Source organism: Dasypus novemcinctus, assembly GCF_030445035.2.
Source record: "Dasypus novemcinctus isolate mDasNov1 chromosome 11 unlocalized genomic scaffold, mDasNov1.1.hap2 SUPER_11_unloc_1, whole genome shotgun sequence".
In the NCBI taxonomy this organism is placed as follows: domain Eukaryota; kingdom Metazoa; phylum Chordata; class Mammalia; order Cingulata; family Dasypodidae; genus Dasypus; species Dasypus novemcinctus.
The window spans coordinates 1052057-1072328 of NW_026688125.1; the positions used below are offsets into that span (position 1 = coordinate 1052057).

At 44.6% G+C, this 20272-nt stretch overlaps 2 long non-coding RNA genes across 2 annotated transcripts in view; one reads left to right on the top strand and one right to left on the bottom strand.

Moving 5' to 3' along the window:
- Positions 1-5325: 5325 nt before the first annotated feature.
- On the bottom strand, positions 5326-6817 carry LOC131277366 (uncharacterized). Its single transcript, XR_009184550.1, has 2 exons — positions 6270-6817; positions 5326-5481 (listed from the first exon to the last, which is right to left on the bottom strand). It is a non-coding gene; the product is annotated as an uncharacterized lncRNA (long non-coding RNA).
- A 4306-nt stretch (positions 6818-11123) lies between these two features.
- LOC131277353 (uncharacterized) overlaps positions 11124-20272 on the top strand; it is an 88957-nt gene continuing 79808 nt past the window's right edge. The window contains exon 1 of the long non-coding RNA XR_009184537.2: positions 11124-11208. This is a non-coding gene — a long non-coding RNA (uncharacterized lncRNA). The remainder of the gene's footprint in view (positions 11209-20272) is intronic.

A 20272-nucleotide genomic window follows, 5' to 3' on the forward strand; every position in this document is an offset into this window, starting at 1 on the left:
CGCTGCCCTGGCGCGCAAGCGCCACTCATCCCGCCCCAGCAGACTCGCCCCGACCCCACCCCTCCTGGTTGCTCTGGAGACGGTGGCCACTGGCGGGAGGTGCCCAAGGCCGGGAGTGGGAAGACAGTTGTGATGGATTGGGGGGGGGGGGAGGCGTTTTCTGCACTCGGGAGTGGTCCCCAGTGGCAGTGCCGGGACAGATGCGGCCAATAGGCATCCTGCCGAAACCCACCCGATTCACTTCGGGGAGCGCGTCCACTGCCAGGAAAACCTCCAGCGCTGGGGGAAGCGGGGTTCCAAAATGTTTACACCGAATGCCACCAGGAGGCCACGGGGACGCGACGGAAGGGGTCGCCGACGTGGTTGGAGCCTGCTGGGTGGGGACTGGGCTAGGAGAGAAGCTCTGCTATGCTGTCCTGGACAGTTGTTTCCTCCTGTCTGTCTGGTGAAAAGCCAAGAGACAGAAGAAGCTCCAGGAACAAGAGAGCGGCTCCATTGCCCAAAGTCAGAGCCAAAACTTCCACCGCTAGGGGCCACTGTTGGATAGGAATAGTTCCTTCCTCACACTTGCTGGGGGGCAGAGGGCTGAGTTCTAAGGCAGGGGGAGGCGCAGGGCCCCTTGCAGAAGGGGCTGTGGGGGAAGGGACCCCTGGGCCAGATCTGGGGCTGCTGGGATAGCCCCCTCTCCATGCCATAGCTCACCTGGCCCAGGCCAAGGGTCTGGGTTGGGCCAGGCTGCCAGACCCGTCTGAAGAGGGGGTTTCCACACCAACCAAAGTCCCCGAGGCCTCCTCCAGCGGGGGCCTACCTAGGGCCAGCCGGCATTGCCCTGCAGGTCTCTCCCACGGCCATGGTCACAGACATGCTGTCTCCCATCGCCGTCACCTCCACCTTATGTCAGGGGAACCCCGGCCTTTCCCACCGGTGGCCTGCGGGCTTCGGCCTGGGCTCCTGGCCAGGCCTGCAGATGCCTGTCTCCCGGAGAGGACAGGCCCAGAGTCTTCCCTCTCCCTTGTCAATGACCTGTCTTTCTCTGCATTTCTTTTCTGGGATGAGAGGGGCTCCAGAGCACCCCGACGACTCTGAGCAATGAGCCTGCCCTTTCTCCTCTTGCCCCCCTTTTTGGGACCATATGAAATGAATGAGCATTTCTCTTGGCTCTGGGGCCGGGGGACGCAAAACGAAACTGCTTACCTATTGGGTGGTGAGACACTTGCGTGGAAATCGTTTCTGCTCACTTGAGGCAGGCGCTGCGGTCAAGTGGGCTTACAGGTCCAGGTGTTCCATGGACCGGGTATAGTCTAAGCGGCCATCGTGACTGTCCAAAGCGGATGGATGGGTTGTTTGGACATTGACTCGAGTCATAACCATGCGTTTTGGGGGGAAAAATTGAGAACCCATCATCTTAAGCACATTTCCCTCTGCCAGAGCTTGCCACGCCACCAGGTGATTTTCCTACTGATTGCCGTTCCAAGCTACCATAGCGGGCAATGCCGCAGGGATACAAACCAAAGCAGATAGCCCTTCTCGCCGAGGTGCAGCTGCCTGGTCGATCAAGCCCCAGGCCCTGGTGCTCCTAAGGGCTGCGGGGACACCCAGGACTACGCTGCTGATGGCAGGTGGCTCCGGGCCTCAGTGCCCTGCCAGTGGGCTCTACTTGGGATTCCGTGCCCTTGCACGGGGGGGAGGGGGCATTCAGTTGCAGGGGGGCCTCCCTACACATGCCTCTTCTTCTGTCACTTTGGCTGCGGCTGAGCCTGGCACTGGGTGCGTGCATGCTCAGGAGACAGGCTTCTGCATGTCTCTGGACAGGCCCCGTGCCAGCTGGGACCTGAGCCTCGGCGCAGGTGCACCACCTGCGCTCAGGTTCGTTGGACCGGCCCAGGTCAGCTGAGAGGGAGGAAAAGATGGTCCTCACCGCGGAGGGAAGCAAAAGTGCCGACACCTGCCAGCGGGAGAGCCGCATCCAGCAACCCTGTGGGAGCTAAGCCCCCTATCACTCCATCCACTGCCTCCCTCCTCACCCCCTCCTTTCGGGGCACCCAGACAGCACCTGGGGTGGGGGTGGGTGAGGGGGAGGGGCAAGCGCCAGGCCTCCCGCGCCGCCGTAGACCGCTCTCTGACGCCCGCAAAGCCGGGACCAAAGCGCAGGCGCCCCGGCCCGCTGGGCTGGCCATGCCCACCGCCACCCTGGCGCGCAGGCGCCCCTCACCCCGCCCCCGGCAAACTCGCCCCAACCCCGCCCCTCCTGGTTGCTCTGGAGACAGTGGCCACTGGCGGAAGGTGCCCAAGCCCGGGAGTGGGAAGACAGTTGTGATGGATTGGAGGAGGGGAGGCGTTTTCTGCACTCGGGACTTGTCCCCAGTGGCAGTGCCGGGACAGATGCGGCCAATAGGCATCCTGCCGAAACCCACCCGATTCACTTTGGGGAGCGCGTCCACTGCCAGGAAAACCTCCAGCGCTGGGGGAAGCGGGGTTCCAAAATGTATACACCGAATGCCACCAGGAGGCCACGGGGACACGACGGAAGGGGTCGCCGATGTGGGTGGAGCCTCCTGTGTGGGGACTGGGCTAGGAGAGAAGTTCTGCTCTGGTGTCCTGCACAGTTGATCTCTCCTGTCTGTCTAATGAAAAGCCAAGAGACAGAAGAAGCTCCAGGAACAAGAGAGCGGCTCCGTTGCCCAAAGTCTGAGCCAAAACTTCCACCGCTAGGGGCCACTGTTGGATAGGAATAGTTCCTTCCTCACGCTTGCTGGAGGCCAGAGGGCTGAGTTCTAAGGCAGGGGGAGGGGCAGGCCCCATTTGCAGAAGGGTTCTGGCGGATGGCACCCCTGGCCCAGATCTGGGACTGCTTGGAGACCCACCCTCTCCGTGTGCTAGCTCACGTGGCCCAGGCCAAGGGTGTGGGTTGGGCCAGGCTGCCAGGTCCCTCTGAAGAGGGGCGTTCCTCACCAACGAAAGTCCCTGAGCCCTCCTCAAGCAGGGGCCTACCTAGGGCCTCCTGGCATTGCCCTGCAGGTCTTTCCCAGGGCAATGGTCTCAGTCATGCTGTCTCCCATCGCCCTCACCTCCACCTTTTGTCAGGGGAATCCAGGCCTTCCCACCGGTGGTCTGCCGGCTTTGGCCTGGGCTCTGGGCCACGCCTGCAGAGGCCTGTCTCCCTGAGAGGACAGGCCGTGTCTTTTTTTTCCTTCAATCTGTTTATATGGTGTATTACATTGATTGATTTTCTTATGTTGAACCATCCTTGCATACCTTGAATGAATCCCACTTGTTCGTGGTGTATAATTTGTTTAATGTGTTGTTGAATATGATTAGGATGTATTTTGTTAAGTGTTTTGCATCTAGGTTCATCAGAGAAATTGGTCTGTAATTTTCCTTTCTTGAGGTGTGTTTGTTTGGCTTTGGTACTAGGGTAATGTTGGCGTCAAAGAAGGAGTTATGCAATGTTCTTTCTGATTCAATTTTTTGGAAGTGTTTCGGCAGGAATGGTGTTAGTTCTTTCTGGAATGTTTTGTAGAATTCACCTGTAAAGCCGTCTGGGCCTGGGCTCTTCTTAGTTGGGAGATTTTTAATGACTGATTCTATCTCTTTACTTGTGATTGGTTTGTTGAGATCATCGATTTCTTCTTTCATCAATATAGCCTCCTTATGTGTTTCTAGGAATTTGTCCATTTCTTCTGAATTGTCATTTTTTTGGAATGTAGTTTTTCAAAGTATCTTCTTATGATAGTCTTTATTTCTGTGGGGTCAGTGGTGATATCTCCTTTCTCATTTCTTATTTTGTGTATTTGCATCTTCTCTCATTTTTTCTTTGCTAGTCTCACTAAAGGTTTGTCAATTTTATTGATCTTTTCAAAAAACCAGCTCTTGGTCTTGTTTATCTTTTCAAGTGCTTTCTTATTTTCTATTTCATTTAGTTCTACTGTTATCTTTGTTATTTTCTTCCTTCTTCTTCCTGTGGGATTACTTTGCTGTTTTTTTTTTCTAATTCCTCCAAATGTGCAGTTAGTTCGTTAATTTTTGCTCTTTCTTCTTTTTTGATGCATGAATTTATGGCTATAAATTTCCCTCTCAGTACTGCTTTTGCTGCATCCCATAAATTTTGGTATGTTGTGTTATTATCATTTGTTTCAAGGTAGTCATTGATTTCTTTTGAGATTTCCTCTTTGACCCACTGGTTTTCTAAGAGTGTGCTGTTTAATTTCCATATCTTTTTGTGAAATCTGGGCCTCTGGCCCTTGCAGATTTCCAACTTCACTCCACTGTGGTCAGAGATATTATTTTGTATGATTTTGATCTTTCTGAATTCATTAAGCCTTTCTCTGTGGCCTAGCATATGGTCTATGTTGGAGAATGATAAATGTGCACTTGAGAAAAATGTATATCCTGCTGTGTTTGGGTGTAATGATCTGTATATGTCTATTAGATCCAGCTCCTCTAATATACTATTCAAATACTTTGTTTCTTTAGTGATTCTCTTTTGAGATGTTCTGTCCAGAGTTGATAGTGGTGTATTAAAATCCCCCACTATAATTGTAGATGCATCTGTTCTTTCACTTAGTTTTTACAGCATTTGCCTCACATATTTAGAGGCACCCTTGTTAGCAGCAAAAATATTTATGATTGTTCATTCTTCTTTACAGATTGTCCCTTTCACTAATATATAATATCCTTCTTTGTCTCTCATAACTGTTTCACATTTAAAGCCTATTTTGTCTGATATTATATAGCTCCTCCTACCCTTTTTTGGTTATTGTTTGCTTGTAAGATTGTTTTCCAACCATTCACTTTCAGCCTCCACGAGTCTCTGGGTCTAAGATGTGTCTCTTGTAGACTGCATATAAATGGGTCATATTTCCTTATCCAATGTCCCAGTCTGAATCTTTTGATAGGTGAGTTTAATCCATTGACATTCAGTGTTATTACTTTCAAGAAATTATTTATGTTAGCCATATTTTGATTGGACTTGTGTTTGTCATATTTTATTTGTGTTTTTTCTTCTCTTGTTGTCTTTTTTGTTGTTCTTACACTCTCCTCCAACTCTTCCTGTCCTGTTTTTCTTTTCTTCCTGCAGAACTCCCGTTGCAATTTCTTGAAGGGGAGATTTTTTGTTGGCATACTCTTTCACTTTCTGTTTATCTGTGAATATTTTGAACTCTCCCTCATTTTTGAATTCTATTTTAGCTGGATAGAGTATTCTTGTTTGGAAATTTTTTTCTTTTAGTGTCCCAGCCAGCGGGACGATCAACAGGAGCTCCAGATCCTAGGAGGGAAAGAATGGTATGGTACAAGAGAGACACAAGGAACGACAGCAAGACAGTATTCTGATCAAGCTGCAAAACTTTATTGAGGGGACTGAGCATATATACTCTAGGGAGGAGGGGGTTGGGTAAGGATAGGTGGCAGTCTGGGATTGGCTGCTGCTGTTGCTAGGGCAGGAGGCAGATTTGAGGTAAGAACTTTTGGCGGGAACTGGTTCTGTAAAGAAGGGGGGAGGGTGACCTAAGCTATTGTTGTATCAGCTCCGGCGGCCATGTTACCAGCATTGCTGAAAGGTAGATTCTATGCATGCTGCCTTAATCGCCCAGAACATCTCCTCCCTTTGTTTTTCAAAAGGATGGAGGAAGAATGCTCTTCGAGCACTCTTTTGGCATTAACCTGCTGGGGGAAGTAGAGGCCTCATTCCCCATGTTGTTTGTGACTCTGTTTTTCTGGGGAGGGGAATTTGGGGTAGGATTCGCGCAGAGTGAACCCTTATTTGCACAGAGCGAACCCCTATGCTAATGAGGCATGCTTCTCAAGGAGCTCAAAAATGGCCTTTAATTGTTTTGACCCTCCTTTGCAGTGCTTTGCCTCGCACCCAGCAGTACCAATCAAAGCATAGTTTCGAGTTATATGCTGTTCCTGTAGGAGGGGGCTCTTCACCCATGAGGGTGGGCAGCAGTTAGTTAGTTTAGAGATATACTTTGATCAGCGAGGTGAAGCCAATGATAGTGCACTTGAATAGGCCTGCTAAGAGCGGAATCAATTTCGTCTTTTACTAGTTGTATAATTCTTTTTATGGCCCAAGGTGCAAAGGATATTACAAGGAGTATGGTTATTAAGGGACCTAATATGGGGAGAATGTAAGGAAGGATTCCGTTGAATCCCCAGGAGGCACCTCCTTGGGCTTCTCGTTCACATTTGCGGTTTGCAATTCCTTCCCTAAGTTTGGACATGGAATCTTTGACTAAGCCAGAATGGTCAGTAAAAGCAACATTCCTCACCTAGTGTGGCACAAAGTCCTCCTTGCTTAAGGAAAAGTAGATCTAGGCCTCTCCTGTTTTGGAGAACAACTTCTGATAAGGATGTAAGGGATTTTTCGAGATGGGTGATGGAGTTTTCAATGCGTGCTAAATCTTCATCTATAGCAGCTCTCAGGTGGGACAAACCTTGCTTTTGGAGAACGACAGTGGTGGTTCCAGTACCTAGGCAAGCAATACCTAAAAGAGAGGCAATAGTGACAGCCATAACAAGTTCTCTTTTGTTCCTTGATATGGCTGGAGGTTGTGCATCCCAGTATTGATAAAGTTCTTCTCCTCTATGGAAGATGACGCGGGGCAGCACAGCTACTAAGAGGCACACTTCTTTAGTCTTGTTGAGGGCTTTTGCTGATACACAAGGAGTAAGCCCTGTGGAAGAGCATAGCCATTTTACCCCTGTTGGGGGAATGTAGAATTTACCTGTTGGTGGAGAGGATGACTGTGCACAGACCTTATTAAAGGAGGAGGGGATAGTACCAATGCAATGTCTGGAGTAAATAACAGATTGCATGGTGAGGCCTATTTTTCTTGTATTCCATGAGCATTGGGGAGGATTATCATCGTTTGAAGTATTAAATGAGGTATTAAGGGCAACAGCGTCATAAAAAGGGGGGTTGGCAGAAAAACATAACCAACAACTATGGGTAAAGTTAGGCTGGGCGGAGTTTAGGGAGAGAAAGGCAGCTTGGAGCACTGAACAGAATGGGTTATAAGTTGGTTTAGGGGGAAATGGACTTGGCCCAGTGGTTAGGGCGTCCGTCTACCACATTGGAGGTCCGCAGTTCAAACCCCGGGCCTCCTTGACCCGTGTGGAGCTGGCCCATGCGCAGTCCTGATGCACGCAAGGAGTGCCCTGCCACGCAGTGGTGTTCCCCGCGTAGGGGAGCCCCACGCGCAAGGAGTGCGCCCCATAAGGAGAGCCACCCAGTGCGAAAGAAAGTGCAGCCTGCCCAGGAATGGTGCCACACACACTTCCCATGCCTCTGATGACAACAGAAGTGGACAAAAGAAACAAGACACAGCAAATAGACAAAGAGAACAAACAACCGGGGGAAGGGGGGAATTAAATAAATAAATAAATCTTTTAAAAAAAAATTGGTTTAGGTTCCATGAAAGTTTTTGAGGGCAACAGTGTTAGGCTGGTAGCAAAGGAAGAATGGGTTGAAATGATTTGATTGCTGGGTTTGTGAGGAGGGGTAGTTGCGATTTGAGGGGATGGGGGTGAAGCTTGGCGAGGAGGGGAGCGAGCACTATATTTGACCCAATGGCGATTGATGGTTGCCGTACTGCTTCCTTTTTTATCATGATAAGACTCCCTGGGTTAGTCCCTGATACATAGAGCCTGATACCCCAGGTTTGACCGATTGTCCAAGCGAGGTTATTGGGGAGCTGTACAGTCATATTTAATCCTATGCAGGTCCCTGGGGTAGAGCGGCCGAGCCCATCAGTGGAAGTTTTGCAGCAAGGGGGAGTTCGTGTTAGGGTAAGATATTGATCGGTGGTACTAGGTTTCCAATCAGTGGCTAATGTTTCACACCCCCAGTATGCACAATAGTATTGATTGGGGGCGTTGCAATAGGTTTTTCCAGGATTTGAGGCTGGGTACATGTAGACCTGGCTGAGGTTAAGATTTTGGCATACACCAGCACGGCCTCCTCTACGGGAACTACTGGAGCCGCTATTGGCATTGGGGAAAGTGCCAGGGAGAAACAGGGTAGTGACATTAAAGATAAAGGAAGGTGTCCCCATGGTAATGGTGGAATTTACAGTTTTTGAATCTTCCCATCATATTAGGGACCAATTCCAAGGCTGGTGGGGGTTAGTTTCAAGGGAAGTGGTGCTTAGGTTATTGACCACACTTTGCAGGAAAAAATGTAGGGCGACAGCCTTAAATGGCAGTGGGCTTAATAAGGCCATGGTACCGAGGGCTGTAGGTGTTTAAGGAAGGCAAGCTAGCAGGGTGAAGCACCCTACAATGCACTAATACGTTACGGCAAGAAGGGTTTTTTCTAGCAGGTTCCAATCTTTTGGGGCAACGGTTGCTAATCCGACTGTGAACAGCAATGCCAAAAAGCCAATTGGCAGGAGCCAATAGTTATTGTGGCAATAATTCATGTGGCTTTAGTGATGGAGCAAACCTGTACGCTGAGCTTCTTTAAGTTGCAGGCTGTATGTGGATTCTCTGCGTGGAACTTGAAATCCAATGAGGTTTCTCCACGCAGGTTACAGCAAGGTTGGAGGTTTTTTGTTGGCGACGTGCTGGAAGAGAAAAAAAAATTTCTTTTCTCAGGGAGGGATTTGTTCCCTGGAAAGGTTGTTGTTAAAGGGGAGAGGGTTTTTTCCGATAGTGGAGGATTAACATGTCTTATTAATCTTTCTGGAAGCCAGAGAGGGCCTTCTTTTTCTTGGTCGTATATGCAAGCAGAGCCTCGCCCCCAGATGATAACGGGGTTGGGCCCATTCCATTTTGATGTTGAGGGGTTGCGCCACATAACGGTGGCTTTTCGCGTTTGTGTTTTGGGATACCAGTGCCTATCGGCTGCAGAGTGCCCTTCTTGATCCAGAGTTAGGAAGTTGAGGACAAAGAGAGCATGATGTAAAAGATCTCGGGGGCATTGTTTTGTGAGATCGAGAGTGCTATCAGCTAGACGGCACAAGGCATTTTTTAGGGTGCGATGTGTTCGTTCTACTATTCCTTGGCCCTGGGGGTTGTATGGTATTCCTGTATTATGTACGATTTGTAATTTTTGACAGAAGGTTTGAAAATTTTTTCCAGTGTATCCAGGTCCATTGTCTGTTTTAATGAGCTGAGGCTGGCCGAGAATAGTGAAACAATGTAGTAAATGAGAGATAACGTGTTTTGAAGCTTCTCCTGATTGTAGGCTAGCTAAAATAAATCCGCTGTATGTGTCAACACAAACATGAATATATTTGAGTTGCCCAAAACTGGCAAAATGGGTGATATCCATTTGCCAGATTTCGTTTGGGATAAGTCCTCTTGGGTTGACTCCTAGGTGAGGGACTGGCAATTGGGTTACACAATTTTTGCAGGTTTTAACAATTTCCCTTGCTTGTTCTCTAGTAATATTGAATGTTAGTTGGAGAGTGTTTGCATTTAGGTGATGTTGTGCATGGGCTTGGGAAGCTAAGGTAAAAGAGTTGCAAAGATTGGGACATATTAGCTGAGTGGCAGTGTCTGCTAATGCATTGCCTTCTGCAAGAGGGCCTGGTAGACTTTGGTGGGCATGGAGATGCCCTACGAAGAAGGGGTGCTGTCGTTTGAGAATTAGTTTTTGCAGCTGTGAGAATAAGGGGACTGCAGTGGAGGAGGGCTTGATAAATGGACTGGTTTCTAATAGCGGTATAGACTGGGCTATATATGCACTATCAGTGTACAAATTAAAAGGTTGGTTTTGAAGGTGGGAAAAAACTTGCAGGACTGTGTAGAGATTGACAAGTTGGGCTGAAGTATAGGGAGAACTATGGAAAAGGCTTGACCCTGAATGACGTAAGCTGCAGTCACATTAGCTGATCCATCAGTAAAGACTAAGGTGGCCGAGTCTATGGGTTTTGTTTTAGTGACTTTAGGGAAGGTGAATTGATGGATTTTGGCGAACTGAATTAATGGATCACCAGGGTAGTGGTTATCAATATTGCCTGGAAATGAAAAGCATGCAATGCCCATTCATTGTTGGTTTGGGAGAGCCAATGGATTTGATCCTGAGTGTATGGAATGATAAGGGAATCGGAGTCTTTTCCAAACAATTGGCTTGATCGGGTGATAGATTAGCTTGACTGGTTGGGGTATTTGGCCTACTTTCATTGGGGTTTTTGTTAAGGGGGCTTTCAGGCATATTAATTATTACTGAGCTGCATGCTGAAGTGGGATGAGAGTGCTCCTTCAAAACTTCCTCTCCCTTTTTGCAAAGTTCTTGAATGTCTGGAGCGGAAAAATGGACTTTTAGGGTTTCAGAAATAAGACTCCAGGAAGAAAAGGCAGTAACTGGGACTTTTTCTGGCCCAAAAGTTTTGTAATAGTCTTGTAGGCAGTCTCCAACCCTTTTCCAAAACTTATGATCTATGGTACCTTCTAGAGGGAACCAAGGGCAGGTTTTTAACAAAAATTCAAAAAAGCAAGTGAGATCCTTTTTCTTAACTCTAGTTCCTCATGCCTTGAGTGCCTCTTTCAATTGTTTCATATATAAACTATGTTGGGAAGTTCCTTGTCCCATGGTGGGGGAGGGGGAGCCTACCTTTTTGCTTTTTTCTTTTTTTTCTTTCTTTCTTCTTTTCGCTGACACTGGGTGATTTCTCAACGGATCTGTCTCACGAGCGAGTCCCTCGTGGCGATCTCGGGTGATGGATCTGTCTCACGAGCGAGTTCCCTCATGGCGATCCCGGGTGCGGTGAGTGAGAGCGCTCTCTTCTTTAGTGCAGTGTTCTATCCCTCAGAGGTCTTGGGCCACACGTTGGGTGCCAGTTTGTCCCGGCCAGTAGGACGATCAATGGGAGCTTCAGATCCTAGGAGGGAAAGAATGGTATGGGACAAGAGAGACACAAGGAATGACAGCAAGACAGTATTGTGATCAAGCTGCAAAACTTTATTGAGGGGACTGAGCATATATACTCTAGGGAGAAGGGGGGTGGGTAAGGATAGGTGGTGGTCTGGGATTGGCTGCTGCTGTTGCTAGGGTGGGAGGCAGATTTGAGGTAAGAACTTTTGGTGGGAACTGGTTCTGTAAAGAAGGGGGGAGGGTGACCTAAGCTATTGTTGTATCAGCTCGGGCGGCCATGTTACCAGCATTGCTGAAAGGTAGAGTCTATGCATGCTGCCTTAATCGCCCACAACATTTTAGTACCTTGACTATATCATACCACTGCCTTCTTGCCTCCATGGTTTCAGGTGAGAAATCAGCACTTAATCTTATGGAGCTTCCCTTGTATGTGATGGTTTTCTTTTCTCTTGCTGCTTTTAGAATTTTCTCTTTGTTTTGGGCATTGGATAATTTGACAAGTATATGTCTTGGGGTGGGCCTGTTGGGGTTTATGATGTTTGGGGTGCGCTGTGCTTCTTGGATATGTACATCCATCTCTTTCAGTAGATTTGGGAAGTTTTCAGCCATTATTTCCTGCAACACTCCTTCTGACCCCTTTCCAGTCTCTTCTTCTTCTGGGATGCCTATAATACGTATGTTTGAGCGTTTTGCATTGTCATTCAGGTCCCTAAATCCTAGCTGGATTTTTTCTATCTTTTTATTGATCAATTCTACTATCTGTTTGATTTCTGATGTACTGTCTTCCACATCAATAATTCTCTGCTCTGCCTCTTCTAATATGCTGTTATTTGCTGCAAGTGTATTTTTGATTTCTTGAACTGTGGTGTTCATTCACATCATATCTGTTATCTTTTTGCATATGTCTGCAATTTCCCCTCCAAGTGTTGTCTTCATATTGTTAACCTCTTCATTAAATTTGTCTGTGATATGTGTTCTGAGATCTTTAATTACTTGTGTGAAGTTCTGCTCCCCTTCCTGGTTTTTAGTTTGTTCATTGGATTCAGCCATGTTTTCCTGATTACTGGTTTGGTTTGTAGATTTTTGTTGCTGTCTGGTCATCATTTTATCTTCACAGGTTTAATCACTTCCTTAACTTCTTTGTCTAGTCTTGGGGATTAATTAGCTCTTGTTTTTGCATAAGTGTATATCTTCTCTTTGTCACTTTGTTCTTCTTATTCTAATTTCTTATTGCTGGCTGAGTTCACTTTGAAGGAAACTATTAGGGCCAGGGAAAGGCAATTGTGTAAGCAAGGAAAATGTGTAAAGTAGTATTGGTAATAAATGTTAACAGAGCAACAATATGATATCTGGGAGGATGGATATTAGATTCATGTAAGTTGTGTAGAGTTATAGCAGTAGGTAGAGTACCTATAATGAGGTAGTCAACTGAACATGGGAGGAATATGGTATGAATTAAAAACCTAGTGTTTTCATGAGAGAGGGAAAGAGAAAAGAAAGGCAGTAGTTTCAAGAGTGGATAAAAGACAGAAAACAAAACAAAGGTACTAGAAATTAAGAGTTAGACAATTTGGGGGTCAAAGAAAGTGAGGTGGAATATAGGAGAGAGAGTAGATGATGGATAATATCAAGATGTGGGGGAAAGGGGATAGTGTAGTTAACCAAAATCAATTCACACAGAAATGAGGCAACAGAGGATGAGGAAACCCAGCAAATGTGAGGTGTTTCCTGCAGCACCTATTTTACACTTAAGATAAAATAAAATAAGAAGAAAATGAGGGACAAGAGAGAAAAAAAAAGAGAAGAAAGAAAGAAAGAAAAAGGGGGTGGGTAAAGGAGGGGAACAAGTAAGGAAAAGAAAAAAAGATATAGAACAACCACAACAGCAACAACAAAAACTCCCCTAAATAACTAAAAAAAAAAAAAAAGACTTTGGGGGATACGATGGGAGAAAATACTAGGAGATAATGCAATGTTAGCAATCAGGACAATAAAAAATAAAAAATAAAATAAAAATAAACAAAACAAAACAAAACAAAAAAAACAAAAAAGAAAAAACACAAACGTTGAGGGCTAGGACATTCAAGGACCTCTGATGGACCTCAGGGCGTGATGGATTCAGGGATGGAAAGTCTGTGATATTGCAGACTCAAGAGGTGTGAGTCTCTGGGTTCTGGGCCACCAGGGTTTAGGGGACTCGGACCTGGCAACCTCAAATCTGGTTAACAGGGAGCTGGGAGCATCGCAGTACAAAACAGCCTTCAGGGATCCCTGCAGCTGGGATAGGACCAGCCAGCCCTATGGGGGAGGTCACATCCACAAACTCTGACCTATGTGTCAGAACCCTACAATTCACCCTCTCACTCGGGTCTCTTCTGTGGCTGTATCACCAATTCAACTTCAGGACACCTCCCACCCTGTAAGCCCTCGAAACGGTCACCTGGGGGCGCCTCTACACTACAGCCAATTTAATGATGCTGCAGATCAGTAGCCAGGCCCAGGGGGCGGGGCTCCAGCCAGAAACACTGATATCAGAGTCCAAAACTGAAATTCCCACACTTTGCAAAATATTCCCCTAATCGGCTTCCAGACATCTCCCACCCTGCCAGTCCCTGAAACAGCCTCCTGGTGATGTCTCTTTATTGTGAGCAATTTAAGCCACTTCAGACCGGCCTTGGGGAAGGGCTCTAGCCAGAAGTGCTATTATTTGTGTCCGCAATCAAAAATCCCTGCCTCGCAATAAAACTCCTGTCTGTCTCCCCAAATCGGTATTCGAAGGCCTCCTGCCCTGTTAGCTCCCAATAGCCCGCTCAGGACTTATGAATTCCCCAGTACCACAGAGCCTCCAGGAATCACCACTGCAGCACCAATGCCACAGCTCCGCCCACCCCAGGAGGGAGTGTCCTGCATGCAGCCCCCACCTCCATGTAATAGAGCCTCAATTTTATCTTATATATGAATTTTCTCTGTTACCTTCCCACCAAATCAATGTCCAGACATCTCCTGCCCTGCAAAATCCTGAAACAGCCTGGTCCCAAAGAATTTCCAATGCTGCCCAGCTGCTTCTTTGCAGGAGAGATTGTCAGGTGCACTCACTCAGCCACCATCTTGCCCCACTCCCCATTTACATATTGATGCTCCACAAGGTTCAATCTTCTCACTTTCCTTCTCATTCACCATAGTCTATTTCAATGACCACATCCAAACCTATTGTTTCAAGGAGGAGGCCAAGGACTCTTAAATTTTCATATCTAGCTCAGTTCTCTCTCCTGAGTCCCACATGTGAATTTCTCACTTGTCTTTCATAAATCTCTCAAACTAATGCTGTTACTCTACAGGTCTAAACCATTTTCTTTTTCAGTATGAATGTCACCACCTCCTGCCCAATTCTCTAAGCCAGAAACCAGATGATTTCCTTTATATTTCCCACTCTATCATTCTGAAATAATATTAGTCTGAAGATGTGTCAATACTATTTCCTAAATATATCTTCTCAATTCCACACCACCTCCCCATTTCTCACTGTAGACTTAGTCCATTATTTCATCACTGATAGCCTGGATTATTGTCACAAGCCTCCAAATATTTTCTCTGCTTCTGGTCCAGCCTCCTTCAAATTTATCTTCTACACTGGAGCTAGGACAGGTATAAAATTAAAAATATTTCTTATCTAAAACTATTCAATTATTCATATAGTTTGCATAATAAAATTCAAATCCAGCATTTTAGAACAGAAATCTCCAAACTAGACATTATCCACCTCTACAACTCATCTGTGAATCCCCCAACAGAATTATCTTACACTAAAGGTCAGCATATTCTAAACAGTGTTCCAAGGAACACTTCTTTCAGATATTAATAAAATTCTGGTCTAATAAGTTTGTGAACATGGGGAAATGAACTTAAACACAGTGATGGGCAGAGAGTGTAAACTATAATGTAAACTGTAATATACTTAAGCGGCAGTGTTCCAAAATGTGCTCATCAATTGTAATAAATATACCACACTAATGGAGGATGTTGTTAATGTGGGAAAATGTGGAAAGGGTTCGGAGTGGGACATATCAGAATTCCCTCTATATTTTTTGTAACATTGATGTAGTCTTTTTTTAAAATTTAAAAGTATATTTAAAAAAATAAACACAGTAATGGGCATTGAGGATATCCAAATAGAGAACAGAGAAGATAAAGTTTGATTACTGAACTCCTGTTTTTCACTGAATAGCTACTAACATCTGAAGGTATTCAGTTTGGGAAATGTTACCGGAAGCATTTGGGAAAACCTAAAGTTCTGACAATATGCTCTACTCTCCTACTTCTTCACCTCTGCCTGGTGAGCCATCCATTCATTCAGTCATTCATTTGTTCATACACTCCAAAACAATCATTGGATATCAACTAGTATATGCTTTACATTCAGGGGGAGAACATGCTCTTGGTGACCCAAACTTTGTAAACATATGATTAAAACAGTCAGGATAAGTGCTCTGAATTTTGGAGCATAGTGTAAGGATCTGAGTTTGGCAGATCAATCGACAACAAGCTTCCCCCTCCCCCCTTGACAGGGATATCCCTCAGATAGGAGTCAAATTTTTTTTTACTTTAGGTATTAAATGGAATCTTAGGTGGTAAATGAGCATATATTTACAGATGTCATATCTTTCCTTTAGGTTGATCCTTTTATTGTTATGAAATCTCCCTCTCTGTTTGTAGTAGTATAGGTAAAGTATATGTACATGTCATGAAAGTTAAGTTGGTACCAAATGAAACATGATTTTATATATTAAGGATGTTGCATTTTAACCCCATGGAAAACACAGGAAAAGGAAATGACAATATATCCATATAGGAAAAGGAATGCAATCAATGTGGTACAATTCAAAACATCCAATACATATAATAGTAGGAAAAAAGGGTTGTGTTTAAAATGAATTCTTACCTTAGGACAAACTTTCTGGATAGAGTTAAGAAATTCATAATAATAATAATTTGAAAGAGTGGCAGAGTAAACTAGGCTGATGGGACATTAGTGATCATGAGATTATTCTAGATAGATATTTTTCATTATGTTCATGTATCTAATCAAGAAAACTAATACATTTTAAATAAAATGCAGATTTCTGGTTCTCCACACCAAATCACAGATAAAAATATCTGAGTATAAGGTATAGAAAATAGTATTTTAAATATGTTTCCTACAAGATTTTCATGTACAATAAAGATCGAACCTTTCTGTTGGGAGACTGTAATGAATTCAATAATTGAAAGGTTCAGAATCCTTGATGTAAGTCATATATATTGGCTTCTTCATTCTCCACTGACCACTAAAATATTATATACCTGGACCACAGTTTAACCTCCTACCACAATGTCTTTAAATTATAGTTTTGTTTTTTATTTACCAAGAAAGGGTTCTTATTTGCTTTAAAAAATGATCTTTTTTATTATTGTTCTTTTTTATTAATTGTCTCTAATAACAGTTATATGTTATTTAATTATCCCTGTAAAAGCTATCACTTTCAGCATTCTTGCATCAGGAAAACTTTTTCTTAAGAATGGTATGTTTCCTTCTCTGTGAAAAACAAATATGTAATTGCTTTTTAGCCTGAGAAATATTTAACAAAAATGATAAAAGCATGGCTGCCCTGATGGAAGGGGCTGAGGGTCAGAACTGTGTACTCTCAGTTTCCTCCATGACTCCTGCATTAATTTCCTCACTGCTGTAATGGATTCCATATAATGGGTTGGCTTACCAACAGGGATTTACAGACTCAAGGTTTCAGAGGCCAGAAGGCTTGCTTCCTCCCAGAGTCAGTACTTAGAACTCACCAGCCATGTTGGTGCTCCTTGGTTTTTCTGTCATGTGCTGATGCATATGGCTGCATCTTCTCCTTTCTCTTCTGGGTTCTGTTGACTTCCAGCTTCAGGCTGCTTCCAGAGTTTCCTTTCCACATCCATTCGCTTTGCTTATAAGGACTTCAGCGACACTGGATTTAAGGCCCATATATTCAAAGGTCCTATTTACAAAAGTGTTCCCACCCACAGACCAGGGGTTCGAACCTGAACATACCTTTTGTGGGGGACATTATGCAATCCCCAACACCAAAGATACCCTCTGACAACTCACTTTTCCAATGGGACCCAGAAAGCAATAAAAAAAATCATTAAGTGAAAAATCACTTTGGAAATCAGTATTTCAAATGTCCACAATTCTCACTTTGCCCTGAACACTAATTCAGTCAAATTTGATGCAATTTGTATTAACTCCCTTTGTGAGAATGTTTACTTTTGCCTTCTTTATGGCTTTAACTTCTTTAGTGCTTTAGTTTCAAGAGAATTTTATAATTATTTCTATAAATATGTGTTTGTGCATATACTAAAAAACCATTATGGAAAGATGGGGTACAAATAGTCTGAATGCATATTCATTATTATTATCTTTATTGAAATCTTGTGAACTCAAATGGCTTCTATTACTTTACAATGATTCTTCTGGGAAGATGGCAGATTAGCAAGACAGAGGACTCTCTTCTCTTCCAGAAAAATAGCTAGAGGACAGGCAGAAATGGCCTGGAAAGAAACTTCTAGGGGTCAGGACCCCAGGGGAAGCCTGGACACCACCCAGGAGATAGAGGGGCAATGGAAAAGAACCATGGTGGCAAAACTATGAGTACATGCTGCAGTTTCCAGTATCCACCCCCACCATACAGACATTTTGAATTCTCAGGCCTCAGGGCCACTGGCTACAAAGGGGGACCCACCTCCCAGAAGTGAGGAGAGAGCAACAAAGCCTAAGGCTGGCTGCTTTTGACCCACAACTTTGGTCTGCTGTGCTCTTGAGCTCCTGCAGCCTGGGTGGGGCCCTGCTATTGTTTGCCTGGGAGCCAGCAGGGGACTAATTGCCCTCTCTATAGACCAGGACTGACTGTTTGAATTAGGGGGCTCTTAGCCTCCAGGCAGGATCCTCTATCACTGTGATCTGGTCTGGTGGGTGTAAACACACTCTGACCTGGCTTTGAATTGAGAAGGCTGACAAAGAGTGCCTTGGCTGGACCAAGGAAAAGCATATAAGGAGCACAAATAAGCAAGAGAGGCATTTTCTGGTCTTTACAGTCTCCCTCCCCAAGGGCCTAGGAAGCAGGTCTGCAACACATTACTCTACTCAGGGCCCAGATCTGAGCAACTAACAGGGACTATCCTAAGACCCAGAACAAGTTGAACCAAGAATCAAGGACACCAGTAACACACAGCCTCCTGCCGCTAAATCCCTATGAAAGGAAAGTGAGCGTCTGAGTAAACTCACCATTCAAATCAGATGCCTAGACATCAGGAAAAAGTTACAAGTCATTCTGAGAAAAGAGAAGAAATGACCCAAGAAAAGGAATCTATCAAAGTCCCCAGAAGAGACACAGGAATTCAGACAACTAACCAAGGAGATGCACACAAACTTCCAAAATCAAATTAATGAATTGAAAGATGATATGGATAAAAAGATAAAAGATATCAAGAAGACAAGTGAGCACAAAGAAGAATTTGGAAGCCTGAACAGAAAAGTAACAGAACTCAGGGTAAAGAAAGACACAATAGTGGGATAAAAAACAAATTAGAGGGCAGCAGTTGTAGCTCACGTGGTTGAGGATCTACTTTTCATGTACAAGGTCCCAGGTTTGATCCCTGGCACCTTCTAAAAACAACAAATGAAAAAATGAACTCTCACTGCAGAGCAGATGTAGCTCAGTGGTTGGGCATCTGCTTACAATGCACAAGGTCCTGGGTTCAATTGTCAGTACCTCTTTAAGAGGAAACAAACAAAACAACAACAAAACATCTAGAGGCATACAACAGCAAGTTTGAAATGACAGAAGAAACAATAAGTGATGCAGAAGACAGAACAGCAGAAATGGAAGAAAGAAAAGAACAGAAAGAGAAAAGAATGTGAAAAATTGAGCAAGGGCTCAGGGAGTTGAGTGATAACAGAAAACACAACCACATGCATGTCATGTCAGTTCCAGAAGGGGAAGAGAAGGGAAAGGAGTAGAAAGAGTATCTGAGGTAATAAGAGCTGGAAATTTCCCAACCCTTATGAAAGTAATGACCTTGCATGTCCAGGAAGCACAGTGTACCCCAATCAGAATAAATGTGAATAGACCTACTTCAATAGGTCTATTCAGATTCATAGTAGGTCTAACAGGACTACTCCAATTGTCAAATGTCAAAGATAAAGAGAAAATTCTGACAACAGCAATGGAGAAGCAAACTATCACATACAATGGATGCCCAGAAAGATATTTTGTGGATTTCTCATCAGTACTCAAAGAAGAGAAGACAATGGCATGATGTAATTAGGATACTAAAAGAGAAAAACTGCCAGCTGAAAAATCTTTATCCACCAAAATTGGCCTTCAAATATGAAAGGTGCATTTAAAATACAAAGAAAACAGAAATTAAGAGAATTCATAAAAATGATTCCATTTTGTAGGAAATATTAAAGGAGACCTTACCACCTGACAGAAAAAGACAGGAGACAGAGGTTTGGAAGAGATTATAAAAGAAAGAATAGCAGAAAGGATAATCAAGAGAGTGAAAATACAGGCAGAAATAAGACATAACATATGAAAACCAAAGAATAAAATGATAGAAGTAAATAATGCATTTACAGTAATAACATTGAATGTGAATAGATTAAACTCTCCAATCAAAAGATATAGGCTGGGAAGCAGACATGGCTCACCTGCTAGAGAATCCATCTACCACATGGAGGGCCCAGGGTTCAATCCCCAGGGCCTCCTGACCTGTGTGGTAAGCTGGCCCACGTGCAGTGATGCTGCACTCAAGGAGTGCTCTGCCATGCAGGGGTGCCCCTGCATAGTGGTGCCTTATGTGTAAGGAGTGCGCCCCACAAGGAGAGCTGCCCCATGTGAAAAAAAGGTGCAGCTCACCCAGGAGTGGCACTGCACATGGAGAGCTGACACAGCAAGATGATGGAACAACAAAAAAAGACAGTTTCCCAGTGCTGCCAGATAATGCAAGCAGACACAGAAGAACACACAGCATATGGACACAGAGAGCAGACAATGGAGGGGTAAGAGGATAGGAATAAATAAAATAAATCTTAAAAAAAAAGATACAGGCTCACAGAATGGATGGAAAAACATGAGCCATCCATGTGTTGCCTACAAGAGACTCACCTTAGATCCAGGGATAAAAACTGCCTGAAAGTGAAATCTTTGAAAAAGATACTCCATGCTAACAATAACCAAAAAAGATCATGTCTTCTACACAAGTAAAAGAAAAAACTTGCCAACTTTGATGAGTGATTCTGCAGTTCTTTGGGATTTGAGGGTTCTATGACAATGGAAATGAGGCCATGGCCTCTTGTGGTTTAGAAAAGCCTCAGAGAAGAGAGAGAAGAGGCAAGAGAAGGAGGGGGAGGAGGGGGAGGAGGAACTGGAG